We start from the raw sequence: 22727 nt of genomic DNA on the forward strand, positions 1-22727 counted from the left end.
AATGCTAGATCTCTCCAGATATTCTACAATTTGAAAGTTAAAACTGCGCTAAAATAAGTTAATTGATGAAAGGTTTGTGGAAAATGGACGCCAAAAAGGGTTTGTACATGATCAATCAGGATTGACTAAGCATAAAACATGTTTAGCTGAGTAAATAAAACTTTAAAGTATGGGGGTGGAAAACGTAAATTTGGCTTTTCTCTCCATTAAAAAAAGACAAGTTTTCTGAAGATGTTAAACTGCCTTTGACAATGGATTTTAAGTTTCTTTACCTTTTAAGTGATCCTTTCTGTACTTGTCTTTGAAAATTTTTATTGTCTCTTTGGCTAAGTAATAGCTATTGTTTCACAGTGACCTGCAATCCTGTTGTGTTTTAAATGTTTCTTGAAGGTTCTTTTGACAATACTTCTCATATCAAATTACCTCTAGCTAACTTTGGGATGCTTCGAAAGGCCCCTGAAACAGCCCAGTGGAAAATATTGAACTAATTAAGATCACTTGGTATGTTAAACTGCATGGGAGGTGATGTCAAATGAGTACTAAATTTTAAGTTATATGGTAAATGATCCAGATAGTCTAGAGATTATATTGACTTCCTAAAAATCTAATAAGTCCTTATTAGATTTTTTACAATATTTTGTACAATATTTGTACAATATTATTAGTCGTCATTCTAGTTATTATCTGAAAGTGTTGTATGTCACAGTAGTAACTGGGTTGCCTTGTCAATTGCATTGCAGTCAGACCTAAACTTGCCTTCTTAAGTCTTTTGTCATTATAGACAGTTATGGTTTCACTCTGATGCCTTTGCAAAAATGCCTCCTCTTCAAGAAGATTTATAAAAAGGTCTTTTGGGCAAATACAAGTTCCTGATTTTCAGACTGTAATACTGAACTGAGTAAGAAACTGAAGAATTCTAATGGAAAACCTGATGGTTTCATAAAGCTGTTAACAAAAAGGATTAGTTACATAGGACTGACTAAACTGGTAAATATGGTTATACATTTTATGAAAGTGTGAAAGTATTTGTCACTCAGTCATGTCCAACTCTATGATCCCATGGACTCTTGCCTTCCAGGCTCCTTGATCGATGGAATTCTCCAGGCAAGAATACTGGGATGGTAACCATTCCCTTCTCCAGGGCATCTTTCCAACCCAGGGATTGAACCCAGTTCTCCTGCACTGCAAGTAGATTTTTTACCATCTGAGCCAAGATTACTGGTTTGAATATGTCTTTTCCAGGTGTAAGAAAAATCTTATTGTGACTTACAGTAACTTGGTAAATTATGCCTTTTGTGAGCAGAGTTGGATCATTTACCTTTTTTTTCTCTCTAATTTGTTGATTCTGTCAGTAACATATGCTTGCCTCAAAGATTAAGCCGTGCATAAATGTGCATGGCTGGTACAATGAAACTGAAGATAGAACATTAAATCAGTCACAGCTCCTTTGATCTCTCCATTATTACAACTAGATTACAACTAGTTATATTAATCTTGTTTAAATTTGTTCTTTGTTTTCAAATTGTGTTTGTTTCTCCCTGCTGCATTTTGTCATTGTGAATGTTACTAGCTGCATTACTTATATCCTGTCTAATTTATAAGATTACTGTCTCTTGCAGTAACCAAAGTGTAATCACACCTGTATGGCTAAACATTTTGAGAAAATAACATTTATAACATAAAATAATTCTAATAGTGAGATTCTAGGTATGGAAAGAGAAAATGTCTCTTGGATTATAGTTAGAATCCAGAGAATTTTTAATTGTTGCTGGGGCCTGGTCCAAAATTTAACACCTGGAGTGGCATATTAAGAATTTTTACCTGAACTGGGATGAGCCTCCCAGTGCCATGGGACAAAAGTTGATCATGAAATGTCTTCCAAATATTGGTCAAATTCCTGACCAAGAGGGAAAAACTTGAGAAATGGAATCAGCAATTGTGGCCCTCCAATGTGAGCTGGTGAGCCCCAAGGAAGGAGAATACCTGCCATCTAGTAGCCATCACACTGCAGCCACTCCCTATCATGAGCCCCAAGGAAATTCTGAGAATACAAGATTATAGGTCTCCACATAGCTAATGTATATACCAAGAAAAAAATTTTAATGAGCCCTGACTCTTGCATCTTCCCATACATAGAAAAGAACTAAATTCCTTAACTTGAAATGCTGCCTCCTGGGTTTGAAGTTCAGTATTTCTAAGTTTGCAGGTGTAACCTTTTCGTTCCAAAAGAGGAACAAAAAGAAGACAAATCTCAACATTTGAAACATTGGCACTGATGGCAGACACTCCCAGAAAGATCCATCTGATGAAACAGAATGGTCATCATCCCCTTTCTCCCACAAGATTGTGGAATGGACTTCAACAGCGGGGAATTGTTGCAGAGGAGAACCAATTCTGACTCCATGTTGGAACTCTATTTGATTTGCTTTTCATTGCTGTTGTTATTATAATCATACATAATGGCCTGCCTCAAAGGACCCTGCCCCTCTGCCTATTAAACTAAAGTGTCTTTGTTCAACTCATAGCGAGATATTGAGACCCTGCCCATCTGTCAATTGCTACAAAAAAGAAGATATTAACCCACCCCTTCTAAAGGCTGGCCCTTCTGGAGATGTTGTGCAAGACTGAAGATCCTTTTTACTTTCCCTGCCCACTGCCTCTCCCTCTTTATTCTGCCTTTTGACTTTAGTTCCTCATTGCTTCTCTCTTTGGTTCTATAAAAGAACCTGGAATCCAGACCCCAAAAAGATGGTTACTTTAAGACATAAGTCTGCCATCTTCCCAGTCAACTGGCTTTCAGAGTAGAGTTGTATTCCTTGCCTCAAAAAAAAAAAAAAAAAAAAAAAAAAAGAAAAGAAAAGATTATGCTAAAAAAGGTACATATTGTATGCTTTCATTTATATCATATTCTATTATTTGAACATAGTCCACAAAACTATTGCAGGAATAAATGAACAATTTTCTGTATTGCCTTTCCATATGATGAAAATGGTAGATTTCACAGTTATGCTTTCCTGAATTGTAGAAAAACAAGATTCATTTTGCAGTAATTAATTTTATTTTCTTATTACTTAGTACTGCTGTTGTTGACAAACTCACTCAAAACCTAGTTCAGTTCAGTCAGTCATGTCTGACTCTTTGCAAACCCATGGACCGCAGCAAGCCAGGTTTTCCTGTCCATCACAAACTCCTAGAGATTGCTCAAACTCATGTTCAACAAATCATTGATGCCATCCAACCATCTCATCCTCTGTCATCCCCTTTTCCTCCTGCCTTCAATCTTTCCCAGCATCAGGGTCTTTTCCAATGAGTCAGTTGTTCTATCAGGTGGCCAAAGTACTGGAGCTTCAGCTTCAGCATCAGTCCTTCCAAAGAATATTTAGGACTGATTTCCTTTAGAATTGACTGGTTTGATCTCCCTGCAGTCCAAGGGCTTCTCAACAGTCTTCTCAAACCCCACAGTTCAAAGGCATTAATTCTTTGGTGCTCAGCTTTCTTTATGGTCCAACTCTCACATCCATTCCTGACTATTGGAAAAACCATAGCTTTGACTAGACAGACCTTTGTTGGCAAAGCAATGTCTCTGCTTTTTAATATGCTGTCTAGGATGGTCACAGCTTTTCTCCCAAGGAGCAAGTGTCTTAATTTCATGACTGAAGTCTCCATTTGCAGCGATTTTGGAGCCCAAGAAAATAAAGCCCGTTGCTGTTTCCACTGTTTCCCCATCTATTTGCCATGAAGTGATGGGACCAGATGACATGATCTTCATTTTTTGAATGTTGAATTTTAAGCCAACTTTTTCACTCTCCTCTTTCACTTTCATCATGAGGCTCTTTAGTTCCTCTTTGCTTTCTGCCATAAGGGTGGTGTCATCTGCCTATCTGAAGTTATTAATATTTCTTCCAGTAATCTTAACTCCAGATTGTGCTTCATCCAACCCGACATGTACTCCTTTCTCAATTTGAAACCAGTCCATTGTTTAGTGTCTGGTTCTAACTGTTTCTTCTTGACCTGCATACAGGATTTGCAGGAAACAGGTACAGTGGTCTGGTATTCCCATCTAAGAATTTTCCATAGTTCCTTGCAATCCACACAGGAAAAGTTTTTTAGTGTAGTCAATAAAGCAGAAGTAGATATTTTTCCTGAAATTCCCTTGCTTTTTCTATGGTCCAACGGATGTTGGTAATTTGATCTCATGTTTCTCTGCCTTTTCGAAAACCAGCTTGAACATCTGGAAGTTCTCAGCTCACATACTGTTGAAACCTGGCTTGGAGAATTTTGAGCACTACTTTGCCAGTGGTGTGTGAGATGAATGCAATTGTGCGGTAGTTTGAGCATTCTTTAGCATTGCCTTTCTTTGGGATTGGAATGAAAACTGACTTTTTCCAGTCCTGTGGCCACTCCTGAGTTTTCAAAATTTGCTGGCATATTGAGTGCAGCACTTTCACAGAATCATCTTTTAGGATTTGAAATTGCTCAGCTGGAATTCCATCACCTCCACTGGCTTTGTTCATAGTGATGTTTCCTAAGCCCCATTTGACTTGGCACTCCAGGATGTCTGGCTCTAGGTGAGTGATCAGACCATCGTGGTTGTCTGAGTCATTAAGATCTTTTTTGTATAGTTCTTCCATGTAGTCTTTCAATTCTTCTTAATATCTTCTGCTTCTGTTAGGTCCGTACCATTTCTGTCCTTTATTGTGCCCATCTTTGCATGAAATGTTCCCTTGGTATCTCTAATTTTCTTGAAGAGATCTCTAATCCTTCCCATTTTATTGTTTTCCTCTATTTCTTTGCATTGATCACTAAGGATCAATTAATTAGTGCTTCCCTGGTGGCTCAGATGGTAAAGCGTGTGCCTGCAATGCAGGAGACCCAGGTTTGACCCCTGGGCTGGGAAGACCCCCTGGAAAAGGAAATGGCAACCCAGTCCAGTATTCTTGCCTGGAAAATCCCATGGACAGAGGAGCTGATAGACTACAGTCCATGGGGTCGCAAAGAGTTGGACACGATTGAGCGACTTCACTTTCTTTTCTTTCTTATCTTTGCTTGCTATTCTTTGGAACTTTTCATTCAGATGGATTTATCTTTTCTTTTCTCTTTTGTCTTTAACTTCTTTTCATTTCTCAGTTATTTGTAAGACCTCCTCAGACAGCCATTTTGCCTTTTGGCATTTCTTTTTCTTGGGGATAGTTTTGATCACTGCCTCCTGTACAATGTCATGAACCTCCATCCATAGTTCTTTAGGAACTCTGTCTATCAGATCTAATCCCTTGAATCTATTTGTCACTTCCACTGTATTATCATAAGGGATTTAGTTTAGGTTATACCTGAATGGTCTAGTGGTTTTCCCTACTTTCTTCAATTTAAGTCTGAATTTTCAATAAAGAGTTCATGATCTGAGCCACAGTCAGCTCCCGGTCTTGTTTTTGCTGTCTGTATAGAGCTTCTCCATCTTTGGCTGCAAAGAATATAATCAATTTAATTTTTGGTATTGACCATCTGGTGATGTCCAATTTGCAAAGTTATGTCTTATGTTGTTGAAAGAGGGTATTTGCTATGACCAGTGCATTCTCTTGGCAAAACTCTATTAGCTTTTGCCCTGCTTCATGTTGTACTTCAAGGCCAAACTTGCCTGTTACTCCAGGTATTTCTTGACTTCCTACTTTTACATTCCAGTCCCGTATGATGAAAAGGACATCTTTTTTTGGTGTTAATTCTAGAAGGTCTCGTAGGTCATCATAGAACCCTTCAACTTCAGCTTTTTCAGCATTAGTAGTTTGGGCCTAGATGGATTACTGTGATATTGGATGAAACAAACAGAGATCGTCTGTCATTTCTGAGATTGCACCCAAGTACTGCATTTTGGACTCTGGTTAACTATGAGGGCTACTCCATTTCTTCTAAAGGATTCTTGCCCATAGTAGTAGATATAATGGTCATCTGGATTAAATTTGACCTTTCCAGTCCATTTTAGTTCACTGATTCCTAAAGTGTTGTTGTTCAGTCTTGCCATCTCCTGTTTGACCACTTCAAATTTACCTTGATTCATGGACCTAACATTCCATGTTCTTATGCAATATTCTTCTTTATAGCATTGGACTTACTTCCATCACCAGTTACATCCAGAGCTGGGTGTTGTTTTTGCTTTGGCTTCATCTCTTAATTCTGGAGTTATTTCTCCACTCTTCTCCAGTAGCATATTGGGCACCTACTGACATGGGGAGTTCATCTTTCAGTGCCCTATCTTTTTGCCTTTTAATACTATTCATGGGGTTCTTAATACTATTCATAGGGGACTGGAATGCAAAAGTAGGAAGTCAAGAAACACCTGGAGTAACAGGCAAATTTGGCCTTGGAATACGGAATGAAGCAGGGTAAAGGCTAATAGAGTTTTCCAAAAGAATGCACTGGTCATAGCAAACACCCTCTTCCAACAACACAAGGGAAGACTCTACACATGGACATCACCAGATGGTCAACACTGAAATCAGATTGATTATATCCTTTGCAGCCAAAGATGGAGAAGCTCCATCCAGTCAGCAAAAACAAGACCAGGTGCAGACTGTGGCTCAGATGATGAACTCCTTATTGCCAAATTCAGACTTAAATTGAGGAAAGTGGGGAGAACCACTAGACCATTCAGATATGACCTAAATCAAATCCCTTATGATTATACAGTGGAAGTATAACCTATAAGTATAATCTATAAATCTATACAGAGAAATAGATTTAAGGGACTAGATCTGATAGACAGAGTGCCTGATGAACTATGGACAGAGGTTCATGACATTGTACAGGAGAAAGGGATCAAGACCGTCCCCAAGAAAAAGAAATGCAAAAAAGCAAAATGGCTGTCTGAGGAGGTCTTACAAATGGCTGTGAAGAGAAGAGAAGTGAAAAGCAAAGGAGAGGAGGAGGCGCCCCGCGAGGCGGCAGTCGGGAGCCGGGAGGCTGGGGCGCCAGGACCAGCGAACCGATTGAAGATGACAGCGATGCAGAAACCTATGGAGAAGAGAATGAAGAACAGGGAAATTATTCTAAAAGGAAGATAGTCTCTAACTGGGATCGATATCAAGACACTGAAAAAGAAGTTGATAATGAAAGTGGAGAATCACAGAGGGGGACAGATTTCAGTGTTCTCAGCTCTGCAGACAAGAGGAGGAGCTAAGATGGCGGATGAGTAGGACGGGGAGAACACTTTCTCCCCTACAAATTCATCAAAAGAACATTTAAACGCCGAGTAAATTCCACAAAACAACTTCTGAAAGCCGGCAGAGGACATCAGGCACCCAGAAAAGCAACCCAAGTCTTCGAAAGGAGAGAGAAGAAATACAGCTCCACTCACCAGAACACCGACACAAGCTTCCCTAACCAAGAAACCTTGACAAGCCACCTGTACAAACCCACACAGAGCGAGGAAACGCCACAATAAAGAGAACTCCACAAACTGCCAGAATACAGAAAGGACACCCCAAACTCAGCAATTTAAACAAGATGAAGAGACAGAGGAATACCCAGCAGATAAAGGAACAGGATAAAAGCCCACCAAACCAAACAAAAGAGGAAGAGATAGGGAATCTACCTGATAAAGAATTCCGAATAATGATAGTGAAATTGATCCAAAATCTTGAAATCAAAATGGAATCACAGATAAATAGCTTGGAGACAAAGATTAAGAAGATGCAAGAAAGGTTTAACAAGGACCTAGAAGAAATAAAAGAGAGTCAATATAAAATGAATAATGCAATAAATGAAATTAAAAACACTCTGGAGGCAAACAAATAGTAGAATAACAGAGGCAGAAGATAGGATTAGTGAATTAGAAGATAGAATGGTAGAAATAAATGAATCAGAGAGGATAAAAAGAAAACGAATTAAAAGAAATGAGGACAATCTCAGAGACCTCCAGGACAATATTAAACGCTACAACATTCGAATCATAGGGGTCCCAGAAGAAGAAGACAAAAAGAAAGACCATGAGAAAATACTTGAGGAGATAATAGTTGAAAACTTCCCTAAAATGGGGAAGGAAATAATCACCCAAGTCCAAGAAACCCAGAGAGTCCCAAACAGGATAAACCCAAGGCGAAACACCCCAAGACACATATTAATCAAATTAACAAAGATCAAACACAAAGAACAAATATTAAAAGCAGCAAGGGAAAAACAACAAATAACACACCAGGGAATTCCCATAAGGATAACAGCTGATCTTTCAACAGAAACTCTTCAAGCCAGGAGGGAATGGCAAGACATACTTAAAGTGATGAGAGAAAATAACATACAGCCCAGATTATTGTACCCAGAAAGGATCTCATTCAAATATGAAGGAGAAATCAAAAGCTTCTCAGACAAGCAAAAGCTGAGAGAATTCAGCACCACCAAACCAGCTCTCCAACAAATACTAAAGGATATGCTCTAGACAGGAAACACAAAAACAGTGTATAAACTCGAACCCAAATCAATAAAGTAAATGGCAACGGGATCATACTTATCAGTAATTACCTTAAATGTAAATGGGTTGAATGCCCCAACCAAAAGACAAAGACTGGCTGAATGGATACAAAAACAAGACCCTACATATGTTGTCTACAAGAGACCCACCTCAAAACAGGGACACATACAGACTAAAAGTGAAGGGCTGGAAAAAGATTTTCCATGCAAATAGGGACCAAAAGAAAGCAGGAGTAGCAATACTTATATCAGATAAAATAGACTTTAAAACAAAGGCTGTGAAAAGAGACAAAGATGGTCACTACCTAATGATCAAAGGATCAATCCAAGAAGAAGATATAAGAATTATAAATATATATGCACCTAACACGGGAGCACCGCAATATGTAAGACAAATGCTAACAAGTATGAAAGGAGAAATTAACAATAACACAATAATAGTGGGAGACTTTAATACCCCACTCACACCTTTGGATAGATCAACTAAACAGAAAATTAACAAGGAAACACAAACGTTAAATGATACAATAGACCAGTTAGACCTAATTGATATCTATAGGACATTTCATCCCAAAACAATGAATTTCACCTTTTTCTCAAGCGCACATGGAACCTTCTCCAGGATAGATCACATCCTGGGCCATAAATCTAGCCTTGGTAAATTCAAAAAAATAGAAATCATTCCAAGCATCTTTTCTGACCACAATGCAGTAAGATTAGATCTCAATTACAGGAGAAAAACTATTAAAAATTCCAACATATGGAGGCTGAACAACACACTGCTGAATAACCAACAAATCACAGAAGAAATAAAAAAGGAAATCAAAATTTGCATAGAAACTAATGAAAATGAAAACACAACAACTCAAAACCTGTGGGACACTTTAAAAGCAGTCCTAAGGGGAAAGTTCATAGCAATACAGGCATACCTCAAGAAACAAGAAAAAAGTCAAATAAATAACCTAACCCTACAACCTAAAGCAACTAGAAAAGGAAGAAATGAAGAACCCTAGGGTTAGTAGAAGGAAAGAAATCTTAAAAATTAAGGCAGAAATAAATGCAAAAGAAACAAAAGAGACCATAGCAAAAATCAACAAAGCCAAAAGCTGGTTCTTTGAAAGGATAAATAAAATTGACAAACCATTAGCCAGACTCATCAAGAAACAAAGGGAGAAAAATCAAATCAATAAAATTGGAAATGAAAATGGAGAGATCACAACAGACAACAGAGAAATACAAAGGATCATAAGAGACTACTATCAACAATTATATGCCAATAAAATGGACAACGTGGAAGAAATGGACAAATTCTTAGAAAAGTACAACTTTCCAAAACTGGACCAGGAAGAAATAGAAAATCTTAACAGACCCATCACAAGCACGGAAATTGAAACTGTAATCAAAAATCTTCCAGCGAACAAAAGCCCAGGTCCAGATGGCTTCACAGCTGAATTCTACCAAAAATTTAGAGAAGAGCTAACACCTATCCTGCTCAAACTCTTCCAGAAAATTGCAGAGGAAGGTAAACTTCCAAACTCATTCTATGAGGCCACCATCACCCTAATACCAAAACCTGACAAAGATCCCACAAAAAAAGAAAACTACAGGCCAATATCACTGATGAACATAGATGCAAAAATCCTTAACAAACTTCTAGCAATCAGAATCCAACAATACATTAAAAAGATCATACACCATGACCAAGTGGGCTTTATCCCAGGGATGCAAGGATTCTTCAATATCCGCAAATCAATCAATGTTATACACCACATTAACAAATTGAAAAACAAAAACCATATGATTATCTCAATAGATGCAGAGAAAGCCTTTGACAAAATTCAACATCCATTTATGGTAAGAACTCTCCAGAAAGCAGGAATAGAAGGAACATACCTCAACATAATAAAAGCTATATATGACAAACCCACAGCAAACATTATCCTCAATGGTGAAAAATTGAAAGCATTTCCTCTAAAGTCAGGAACAAGACAAGGGTGCCCACTTTCACCACTACTGTTCAACATAGTTTTGGAAGTTTTGGCCACAGCAATCAGAGCAGAAAAAGAAATAAAAGGAATCCAAATTGGAAAAGAAGAAGTAAAACTCTCACTGTTCGCAGATGACATGATCCTCTACATAGAAAACCCTAAAGACTCCACCAGAAAATTACTAGAACTAATCAATGATTATATTAAAGTTGCAGGATATAAAATCAACACACAGAAATCCCTTGCATTCCTATACACTAATAATGAGAAAACTGAAAGAGAAATTAAGGAAACAATTCCATTCACCATTGCAACGGAAAGAATAAAATACTTAGGAATATATCTACCTAAAGAAACTAAAGACCTATATATAGAAAACTATAAAACACTGGTGAAAGAAATCAAAGAGGACACTAATAGATGGAGAAATATACCATGTTCATGGATCGGAAGAATCAATAGAGTGAAAATGAGTATACTACCCAAAGCAATTTATAGATTCAATGCAATCCCTATCAAGCTACCAAAGGTATTCTTCACAGAGCTAGAACAAATAATTTCACAATTTGTATGGAAATACAAAAAACCTCGAATAGCCAAAGCAATCTTGAGAAAGAAGAATGGAACTGGAGGAATCAACCTACCTGACTTCAGGCTCTATTACAAAGCCACAGTTATCAAGACAGTATGGTACTGGCACAAAGACAGAAATATTGATCAATGGAACAAAATAGAAAGCCCAGAGATAAATCCACGCACATATGGACACCTTATCTTTGACAAAGGAGGCAAGAATATACAATGGATTAAAGACAATCTCTTTAACAAGTGGTGCTGGGAAAACTGGTCAACCACTTGTAAAAGAATGAAACTAGAACACTTTCTAACACCTTACACAAAAATAAACTCAAAATGGATTAAAGATCTAAATGTAAGACCAGAAACTATAAAACTCCTAGAGGAGAACATAGGCAAAACACTCTCTGACATACATCACAGCAGGATCCTCTATGACCCACCTCCCAGAATATTGGAAATAAAAGCAAAAGTAAACAAATGGGACCTAATTAAACTTAAAAGCTTCTGCACAACAAAGGAAACTATTAGCAAGGTGAAAAGACAGCCTTCAGAATGGGAGAAAATAATAGCAAATGAAGCAACTGACAAACAACTAATCTCAAAAATATACAAGCAACTCCTACAGCTCAACTCCAGAAAAATAAATGACCCAATCAAAAAAATGGGCCAAAGAACTAAATAGACATTTCTCCAAAGAAGACATACAGATGGCTAACAAACACATGAAAAGATGCTCAACATCACTCATTATCAGAGAAATGCAAATCAAGACCACTATGAGGTACCATTTCACACCAGTCAAAATGGCTGCGATCCAAAAGTCTACAAATAATAAATGTTGGAGAGGGTGTGGAGAAAAGGGAACCCTCTTACACTGTTGGTGGGAATGCAAACTAGTACAGCCACTATGGAGAACAGTGTGGAGATTCCTTAAAAAACTGGAAATAGAACTGCCTTATGATCCAGCAATCCCACTGCTGGGCATACACACTGAGGAAACCAGAAGGGAAAGAGACACGTGTACCCCAATGTTCATCGCAGCACTGTTTATAATAGCCAGGACATGGAAGCAACCTAGATGCCCATCAGCAGATGAATGGATAAGAAAGCAGTGGTACATATACACAATGGAGTATTACTCAGCCATTAAAAAGAATACATTTGAATCAGTTCAAATGAGATGGATGAAACTGGAACCTATTATACAGAGTGAAGTAAGCCAGAAAGAAAAACACCAATACAGTATACTAAGGCATATATATGGAATTTAGAAAGATGGTAACAATAACCCTGTGTACGAGACAGCAAAAGAGACACCGATGTATAGATCAGTCTTATGGACTCTGTGGGAGAGGGAGAGGGCGGGGAGATTTGGGAGAATAGCATTGAAACATGTATAATATCATGTATGAAACGAGTCGCCAGTCCAGGTTCCATGCATGGTACTGGATGCTTGGGGCTGGTGCACTGGGACCACCCAGAGGGAGGGTAGGGGAGGGAGGAGGGAGGAGGGTTCAGGATGGGGAACGCGGGTATACCTGTGGCGGATTCATTTCAATATTTGGCAAAACTAATACAATATTGTAAAGTTTAAAAATAAAATAAAATTAAAAAAAAAAAAGAAAAGCAAAGGAGAAAAAGAAAGATATTCCTATTTGAATGCAGAGTTCCAAAGAATAGCAAGGAGAGATAAGAAAGCCTTCCTCAGCAATCAATGCAAAGAAACAGAGGAAAACAACAGAATGGAAAAACTAGAGATCTCTTCAAGAAAATTAGAGATACCAAGGGAATATTTCATGCAAAGATGGGCTCAATAAAGGACAAATGGTATGGACCTAACAGAAGTAGAAGATATTAAGAAGAATTGAAAGACTACATGGAAGAACTATACAAAAAAGATCTTAATGACTCAGACAACCACGATGGTCTGATCACTCACCTAGAGCCAGACATCCTGGAGTGCCAAGTCAAATGGGGCTTAGAAAACATCACTATGAACAAAGCCAGTGGAGGTGATGGAATTCCAGCTGAGCAATTTCAAATCCTAAAAGATGATTCTGTGAAAGTGCTGCACTCAATATGCCAGCAAATTTTGAAAACTCAGGAGTGGCCAGAGGACTGGAAAAGGTCAGTTTTCATTCCAATCCCAAAGAAAGGCAATGCCAAAAAAATGCTCAAGCTACTGCACAATTGCACTCATCTCACACGCTAGGAAAGTAATGCTCAAAATTCTCCCAGCCAGGCTTCAGCAATACATGAACCTTGAACTTCCAGATGTTCAAGCTGGTTTTTGAAAAGGCAGAGGAACCAGAGATCAAATTGCCAACATCTGCTGGATCACTGAAAAAGCATGAGAGTTCCAGAAAAACATCTGTTTCTTCTTTATTGACTATGCCAAAGCCTTTGACTGTGTGGATCACCATAAACTGTGGAAAATTCTGAAGGAGATGGGAATACCAGACCACCTGACCTGCCTCTTGAGAAACCTATATGCAGGTCAGGAAGCAACAGTTAGAACTGGACATGGAACAACAGACTGGTTCCAAATAGGAAAAGGAGTATGTCAAGGCTGTGTATTGTCACCCTGATTATTTAACTTATATGCAGAGTACATCCTGAGAAATGATGGGCTGGAAGAAGCACAAGCTGGAATCAAGATTGCTGGGAGAAATATCAATAACCTCAGATATGCAGATGACACCACCCTTATGGCAGAAAGGGAAGAGGAACTAAAAAGCCTCTTGATGAAAGTGAAAGAGGAGAGTGAAAAAGTTGGCTTAAAGCTCAACATTCAGAAAACGAAGGTCGTGGAATCTGGTCCCATCACTTCATGGGAAATAGATAGGGAAACAGTGGAAACAGTGTCAGACTTTATTTTTTTGGGCTCCAAAATCACTGCAGATGGTGACTGCAGCCATGAAATTAAAAGATGCTTACTCCTTGGAAGGAAAGTTATGACCAAGCTAGACACCATATTAAAAAGCAGAGATATTACTTTGCCAACAAATGTCCGTCTAGTCAAGGCTATGGTTTTTCCAGTGGCCATGTATGGATGTGAGATTTGGACTGTGAAGAAAACTGAGCACCGAAGAATTGATGCTTTTGAACTGTGGTGCTGGAGAAGACTCTTGTGAGTCCCTTGGACTGCAAGGAGATCCAACCAGTCCATCCTAAAGGAGACCAGTCCTCGGTGTTCACTGGAAGGACTGATGTTCAGGCTAAAACTCCAGTAGTTTGGCCATCTCATGTGAAGAGTTGACTCATTGGAAATGACCCTGATGCTGGGAGGAATGGGGGCAGGAGGAGAAAGGGATGACAGAGGATGAGATGGCTGGATGGCATCACTGACTTGATGCACATGAGTTTGGGTGAACTCCTGGAGTTGGTGATGGACAGGGAGGCGATTCATGGGGTTGCAAAGAGTTGGACACGACTGAGCGACTGAACTGAACTCAACTGATTGGGGTCTTAAGGTAAGAATACTGAAGTGGTTTGCCATTCCCTTCTCCAGTGGACCACGTTTTGTCAGAACTCTCCACTATGACCCATCCATCTTGGGTGGCCCTACAGGGCATGGCTCATAGTTTCATTGAGTTAGACAAGGCTGTGAGTCATGTGATCTCTTTGTTTAGTTTTCTCTGACTGTGATTTTCATTCTGTCTGCCCTCTGATGGATAAGGGTAAGAGGCTTGTGGAAGCTTCCTGGTGGGAGGAACTGGCTGTGGGGGAATCTGGGTCTTGCTCTGATGGGTGGGGCAGTGCTCAGTAAATCTTTAATCCATTTTTATGTTGATGGGCGGGGCTGTGTTCTCTCCCTGTTCTTTGGCCTAAGGCTGAATTATGGTAGGGTTAATTCTTTTAAACACTTACAGGAAAACTTGTTATTATGGCTCTCAAGTGCATTTTCTTCACTCTGCTTCTGCCAGTACACAGCACAAAGCTCTTTTCTCAGTGATGCTGATTTTTCAGGGTCAGTTCAACCTTTTAAGATGTCACCTTGTGATTTTGGCACACCTTATGAGGAGATGGTGTACAGGGAGGCAGAGTTGCCCATTATCAGCTGCAAGTCATAAGTGCTGTTTGGCAGAGTTAAGAAATTTAAACAAGTTTCCCAGGGCATAGGTAGTTCCAAATTATTGCCTGTATTATAATTCTAACTTGTTTACTTAGCAATACAAGGAGGGTTTTAAGAAACAACTCTCACAATAAACATTTAACATAAAACACCTTATGCACATATCTCTAGCTGATTAGTGGTTCATATAATCTCTTACACTTTCCATCATCCAGTCTTAACTTCATGTCTGAAGTCTTCCTGCAGCTCGTTCTCTACTTCTGCTGCTGCTGCTGCTGCTGCTAAGTCACTTCAGTCGTGGCCGACTCTGTGCGACCCGATAGACGGCAGCCCACTAGGCTCCCCCGTTCCTGGGATTCTCCAGGCAAGAACGCTGGAGTGGGTTGCCATTTCCTTCTCCAATGGGTGAAAGTGAGATGTAACATATTTCTCTCTCTAGAGAAAACCCTGTCTAACTTCTTCCTGAGGTAATCAAAAGGGGAGACATTACTTTAGCTAATTTTCTCTTGTTGCAAAAAAACTCCTTGCCTCTCCCCAATAAATTCCTTTCTGTCAGCAAAAGGCACATCTCACTGCTTATTCTATTCTACCTCTTCTTAGTCCCTAATGAAATGATCAAACTCCAGTAAGTATTATGTTTGCAGTTTTGCAGTTTTATTCCGCTTTTCCTTCCTTTTGAAGAATCACATTTGTTCCCCCCCATCTAGTGTGTGAATTTATCTGCTCACTGTGTCTTGTTAGTTAGTACATTCCCTTTAGTTTCAGGGGTGCTTTAGGTTAAATGAGAAGTTTTAGAAACACCAGAAACAAAACTTACAGAAGAATTTGTTCAAGGTTAAAATGGTAATGTTACAACAAAATTTGCATAACACCATAGGTTCTCTTTCTAAAGAGTTTTCTACTGGAATTCCCATCAGTTCAGTTCAGTCGCTCGGTCGTGTCCAACTCTTTGCAACCCCGTAGACTGCAGCATGCCAGGCCTCCCTGTCCATCACCAACTCCCCCCGGAGTTTACTCAGACTCATGTCCATAGAGTTGGTGATGCCATCCAACCATCTCATACTCTGTTGTCCCCTTCTCCTCCCGCCTTCCCATAGTTTTATTATTTTCATTTTCATTTACAATAGTCTCCTATCAGCTTCTGTTGTTGGTCAGTTAGGCGTTAATTGCAGGGGTGCTTACCATGGTGAAATAAAATGGCTCAAACTGGGGATCTGCCTGTTAAGATGTATCTGGAAACAATGGTGGAGTCAATCAATGTTGAAACGAATTTGGGGTTTTTTTGTTAGTCATATGTTACTGAGTGCAGCATTTTGTTCCCCAAATTGGACTTTTTTGTTGTTATTTTGAACCAACAGTAAAGACCCTAACTATTGAAATACAAATGGCCAATGAACATGAGAAACATATTTTTAATAAGATAAATTCAAATTAAGAACACAGTGGGAACATATTTTCAATCTATCCTATTTTCGTGAATTATTTTAAAAACAATATAGTCATTATTTATACAGACATAAGCAAGCAAACACTCAAAAATGGCTTTGTGTTAGTGAATTGACAGATTCCGCCCCCACTTTTGACTAATGTGTCTTCTGTGTCCACCATGTGCCAGAAGCTTGACATGCATTATCTTATTTAATTCTCAAAACAAGTTTGTGAGGTAGGCACTCTTATTATCCCCATTTTATAGATGAGAAAATTGAAGCTTAGAGATGAAAAGTAACTAACTTAATCCCATAAAACTTTGAGTGGCAGACTTGAATACATGTCTTTTGGATTCTAACACCTATGCCAGCCTCATTGAGTGTTGGAATTATAGGAGATGTTTTATTTTTTCCCTACTCCCCTCAATGTATTTTTTAAAAAAATGAACATTATACTTTTTATAATCAAAAGATACAGCTCATTTTTTTAAAAGGAGTTCCTCCTGTATTTCTCAATTTGCTCTATGTGAGATCAACAACTTTGGAAGTGGTATGAAATTATCCAGAAGTAAGGTATATTTGCAGAGAGAATGCAGCCCTGTCTACGGATCAAGACAGGCAAGTGTAGGTTTCATAGAGTCGTCAGTTGTGGCCCTCAGTATGTATATAGTCTTGAAGGGCTCTTTGCTTCAGCAGAGGACTTTTCATGTGGAAGTCTTATATAGAAATTGAGTGTATTTCCTCTCTCTACCCACTCACACTCATCACTCCTAAGCCTGGGTCATAATATACTTCATTCAAAATGTATTGAGATAAGAATTGTCCATGTTATGGCTTTGCTCTTTATCATCTATAAAAGAGAATCTAGAATATTGAACAGTTTCTCATTTAGTAAAACAAAATCAAGCTACTCAGGATTCAAATGTGCTAATTATTATTTTGTTTTATAAATGCTCCCACAAGATTGTCCTGTATAATTTATTACTTAAATGGACAGCATTGTAAATGTTTAACATGTTTTTCTCAGTGGGAGTAAGTTCTTTATCACATGCCTGTTGGAAATAGAAAAAAAAAACACATTTGAAACTAATTACCTTACTAAAACATTGTTTAGTATTTAGGCCTCGTTAATTTTATAAGTCAATGTCAAGCTGTTGGTTAGATGAGCCTCTGTGGGCTATTCACACCCTGTTTAGAATTCTTGCCTCTTAATTGTTTTTCTTAGGGCATCTTTCACATCCTTGTTCCTCAAAATATAAATGAGAGGGTTCGGCATAGGGCTTACATTACCACAAATTGCTGAGATGACTTTATCCTGGTCCTGGTACTGCCTTGACTGAGGTTTCAGGTACATGTAGATGGCTGTCCCATAAAATATGTTGACCACAGGTGGATGGGATCCACAGGTGGAGAAAGCCTTGAGCCTGGCCTCTGCAGAACGGATCTTCAGCATGGCAACCACAATGCAAGTATAGGAGATGAGGATGAAGGTGAAGGGCAGGGGCAGTGTGAATATACCAACGACCAGACCCAGAATAAGTCTAACTGGAGTTTCTAAGCAGATGAGCTTCAAAAAGGCCTGTGTCTCACAGGTAAAATGTTTGATGAGATTGTGTCCACAAAAATGGGCCAGAATTGCAGTGATTGGTATTTCTGCTAAAAGGAAGCACTAGCTCAGGTCACCACAGCCAACTGTATGCAGACCTGGTTATTCATAATGATAGTGTAATGCAGGGGATTTGAGATTGCAATAAATCTGTCATAAGCCATGACAGCAAGGAGGAGGCACTCTGTCATCCCCAGAAAAAGAGAAATGACCATCTGAGCATAACAGCTAGTATAGGAAATGGTGGGGTAGTTTCTTAAAGCACTGAAAGGTACTGAATTGCTAGAGTAGCAGATATCAAGGAAGGACAAGTTGCTTAAGGAAAAATACATAGGGGTGTGAAGCTGTCTATCTACTTCTAACCAAGACAATGATAGGACTGTTACCCACTAATGTGATCAGATAGACTGCTACCATGGTGCAGAAAAAGGCAATCTGGTCTTTTGGATGATTCAACAAACGCACGAGGATGAATTCTGTCACCCCGCTGGCATTATCAGAAACTGGAATATCCATTTTGTTCTATTTGCTGAGGTAGAAGAAATTGAAATCATTTTATTTTGGGAGACATTGATTATTTGCTGTATCCTCAGTAACATGCATGCGTGCGTGCTCAGTCACTTTAGTCCTGTCCTACTCTTTGTGACCCTATGGACTATAGCCCACCAGGCTCCTCTATCCATGGGATTCTCTGGACAAGAATACTGGAGTGGGTTGCCATGCCCTCCTCCATGGGATCTTCCTGACCCAGGGATCAAACCTGCATCTCTTGTGTCTCTTGCATTGCAGGCAGATTCTTTACCACTGAGCCACCGGGGAAGCCCCCTCAGCAGCATATCAGGTGCTATTAGGAGAAGGAGAATATCTACCAAATAAGTGATGTTGTTTGTAAGTTTATGTTCTATTTTGGAAGATAAAGCATTCATACACAGCACAAGATTAATTTACAAAGTAGCACAATCCATTGTAAGTTTTATTTCCTTCCTATATAAAATGAGGGAGGTTGGACTCCACCTGAACATGCTTTGAACACTCCCCCTTAAAGAAAATGTGCTAATTTACTGCTTAAACATAATCAGATCCCTGAATCACAGAATTACTAACTGTTTTTTCCTGCTCTGAATATTAGTCACAGATTTGTCATTAGCTGGTTCATATTCATGATATAAAATATATGCCCAGTTCACTCTCATTTCTTCCTTAACATGTACATCAAATCAATCACTAAGTACTATGGGTTCATTCAAATCTGCCTACAAATCTCCATATCCACAGCTACTTCATCATCTCCCATCTGGACTGCTTAATGATACATGAGCTGCTTAATGTATCTCCTTTCTTCCATTCTTACCTCCCTATAGTCTAGTCTATACATAACTGCCAGAGACTTTTTACAAACATACATAATTACGACCTTCCCATGCTAAAAAGCCACTTGAAGGGCTTTTAATTACAACTGGAATGTAATCTAACCTACTTACCATGACCCACAAGATTCTAAATGATCATGAATCCTTACCTTGTGCTGTCTCTTCTCATGCTGACTTTATTTTAGTCATATTATCTTTATGAAGAATCTAAGCTTGTTCCCACCTTAGGACTTTTGCACATTGTGTTCTTTCTGCTAGAAATATTCTTCCTACCTTCTTTGTTTGGTGAATTGCTAGTCATTCTTACTATTAATGTGTGTGTGCATGCTAAGTCACTTCAATTGTGTGTGACTCTTTGCAACTCTATGGAGTGTAGCTCGCCAGGCTCCTCTGTCCATGGCATTCTACAGGCAAGAATACTGGAATGGGTTGCTGAGCCCTCTTCCAGGCAATCTTCCCAACTCAGGGGTCAAGACCGCATCTCTGATGTCTCCTGCATTGGCCGGCATGTACTTTACCACTAGTGCCACCTGAGAAGCCCTCTTACTATTAATATCTCAGTCCAAAAGAAAGTTCATTCGAAAAGCCATCCCAAACCCCAGTAATTTAAATCAGATCTCTTTGTTAAAATTGTTCATAGTACTCAGAACTTTTCCTATATGGCTTTTATCATAGTTTGTGTTTATATAGTTGTGTGATTATTTAATTTTTGCTCTCTTACTATAGCACTAGAAAGAACAAGCCCCTGACTCTTCTATGTACTGCTTTATTCTCACTATCTTACACAAAATATGGGTTCAATGTATGTTTGTTGAATGAACCAAAGCCAGTTACTTGGTCTTCTGTCTTACCAAATGTCATGAAATTGATTTGACTGAAACTACTTTGAACTGGCTGAAGAAAATAAATGTTTGATTTGACGGTAAACAGCTATGATGATAAACAGTTAATATATCATAGTATTCAGTCTTTTTTTTTTTTTTTTTTTTAACTTTTGGCCACACCCTGCAACATGTGGGATGTTAGTTCCCCAGCCAGGGATGAAATGCATTCCCCCTGCAAGGGAAACATAGAGTCTTAACCACTGGACCACTGGGAAGTCCCTCATGGTATTCAGCTTTATTAATAGCTCAGAAATGATACTTTTTTAGCTCTATAATTTGCCCTTTGCATGGAGTGCATAGTCAGTCACATCAGTCCTGTTTGACTCTTTGTGACCTGATGGACTGTAGCCCGCCAGGCTCCTCTGTCCATGGGGTGTGCCAGGCAAGAATACTAGAGTGGGTAGCCATTTCCTTCTCCAGGGGATCTTCCTGACTCAGGGATCTGACCCACGTCTCTTGCACTGTTGGCAGATTTGTTACTGCTGAGCCACTGGGAAAGCCCTTTGCATGGAGGGAAGGTGTGATAGTGAAGAGAGAAAATGGGTTTATTCTAAAATCTGGAAAAAAAATGTTTTCACCCTTTTCCATCCATTCCAAATTTTATTTTTTTTGTTTGGTATGATTATATCAGATATGCATACTATCACAGACTAGTTCATTATTAAGGTCAAGCTCTTTTCCTGGATTGTCTGTAAAAATTCTCATGAATTACGTGCGTGCTCAGTCATGTCTGACTTTTTGCGACCCCATGGACCTACTAGGCTCCTCTGTCCATGGGATTCTCCAGGCAAGAATACTGGAGTGGGTTGCCATTTCCTCCTCCAGGGGATCGTCCCAACCCAGGGATCAAATCCACACCTCTTGTCTCCTGCACTGGCAGGAGGATTCTTTACCAACAGCACCACCTGGAAAGACCCCTTCTTACAAAGTTCTAGTCACAAATCAGGATTTGGGGCATCTACGGTGTAGTTTCAGTCTCATGAGGCAGTTGTCAGGCCTTGGTGAGAACAGGCTGTGGATGGGAAGGTTTGTCTTGGGCGTTAGACAGCAGGGAGAACTATCCAGGCTAATGAATGATGTAGGTGATCTCTTTGGATTCTCCACTCAGGACAGACTCCAAATCTCAGAAAGCACATGATGTTTATAGACAAGTAATTCAGGAAGTAGAGTAAGAATTTATAACAAGCTCCTCAATAAAACCTAATACAGGATAAAGCCTTCTGAAAAGAAATCAGGACCAAGGGCCAACAAACTGAAAAAATACTGAGCTGCTGCCAAACTTCGAATTACAGTTGTTTTTACTTATGAGTGATCCTACAAGAAGGGCTTTTAACTAGAAGGGGATGACAGAAGATGAGATGGTTGCATGGCATCACCGACTCAATGGGCATGAGTTTGAGCAAGCTCCTGGAGATGGTGATCGACAGGGAAGACTGGTGTGCTGCAATCCATGGGGTCACAAAGAGTCGGACATGGCTGAGTAACTGAACTGAACTGAATGAGAATTTAAAGGCTCCTTTTTATTCTGTATACTCCCAGAATTAAAATCAGAAAACACAATCAGAAGTGAAAAGGTCTTCTTGGAGTAGAGTTATGGGATTGTGACTGAAACAAAAGTCAGGTGATCTGATCTTTATTCACCACAAGCATAGTTTATTAATAGCATTACAAGAATTGGATTTTCGGGGCACAGATTTTTTCAAGGAGTACTAAAGTTTCACCTAGAATGGCAGCATTTTAAATCATAAGGCCTTATTTTGACTGGCAATATCTGCCATCATATAGCCCTAAAAATCTCAAAACAAATGCCAGTGTAGATAGCTGGAAAACAAAGAAGACATTTTTGTGTTTATATGATTTTAGAGAATCTCACTCAGAGAAGGTGATGACACCCCACTCCAGTACTCTTGCCTGGAAAATCCCATGGATGGAGGAGCCTGGTAGGCTGCAGTCCATGGGGTCGCTAAGAGTCGGACACGACTGAGCAGCTTCCCTTTCACTTTTCACTTTCATGTATTGGAGAAGGAAATGGCAACCCACTCCAGTGTTCTTGCCTGGAGAATCCCAGGGATGGGGGAGCCTCGTGGGCTGCCATCTATGGGGTCACACAGAGTCGGACACGACTGAAGCGACTTAGCAGCAGCAGCAGTATCAGCAGAGAATCTCACTAGACTAACCATATATGTGTGTATGTATATATATATATTTATTGAATAATTCAGTGTTTTAGCGCTGTGTGGGCTAGATTCTTTCTAAATTAACTAGACATATGTGGAGATTTTCACATGTAGTCACAGGCTTCTGATGTTTCAGAAATATATTGGGTACGCTTTTCTTCACACAG

At 39.3% G+C, this 22727-nt stretch overlaps 1 pseudogene; it reads right to left on the reverse strand.

The window, feature by feature from the left end:
• Positions 1-17715: 17715 nt before the first annotated feature.
• LOC102274150 (olfactory receptor 13H1-like) lies at positions 17716-18461 on the reverse strand (annotated as a pseudogene).
• Between the last annotated feature and the right edge of the window lie 4266 nt (positions 18462-22727).

The sequence above is a fragment of the Bos mutus genome, chromosome X (assembly GCF_027580195.1).
Source record: "Bos mutus isolate GX-2022 chromosome X, NWIPB_WYAK_1.1, whole genome shotgun sequence".
Lineage (NCBI taxonomy): Eukaryota > Metazoa > Chordata > Mammalia > Artiodactyla > Bovidae > Bos > Bos mutus.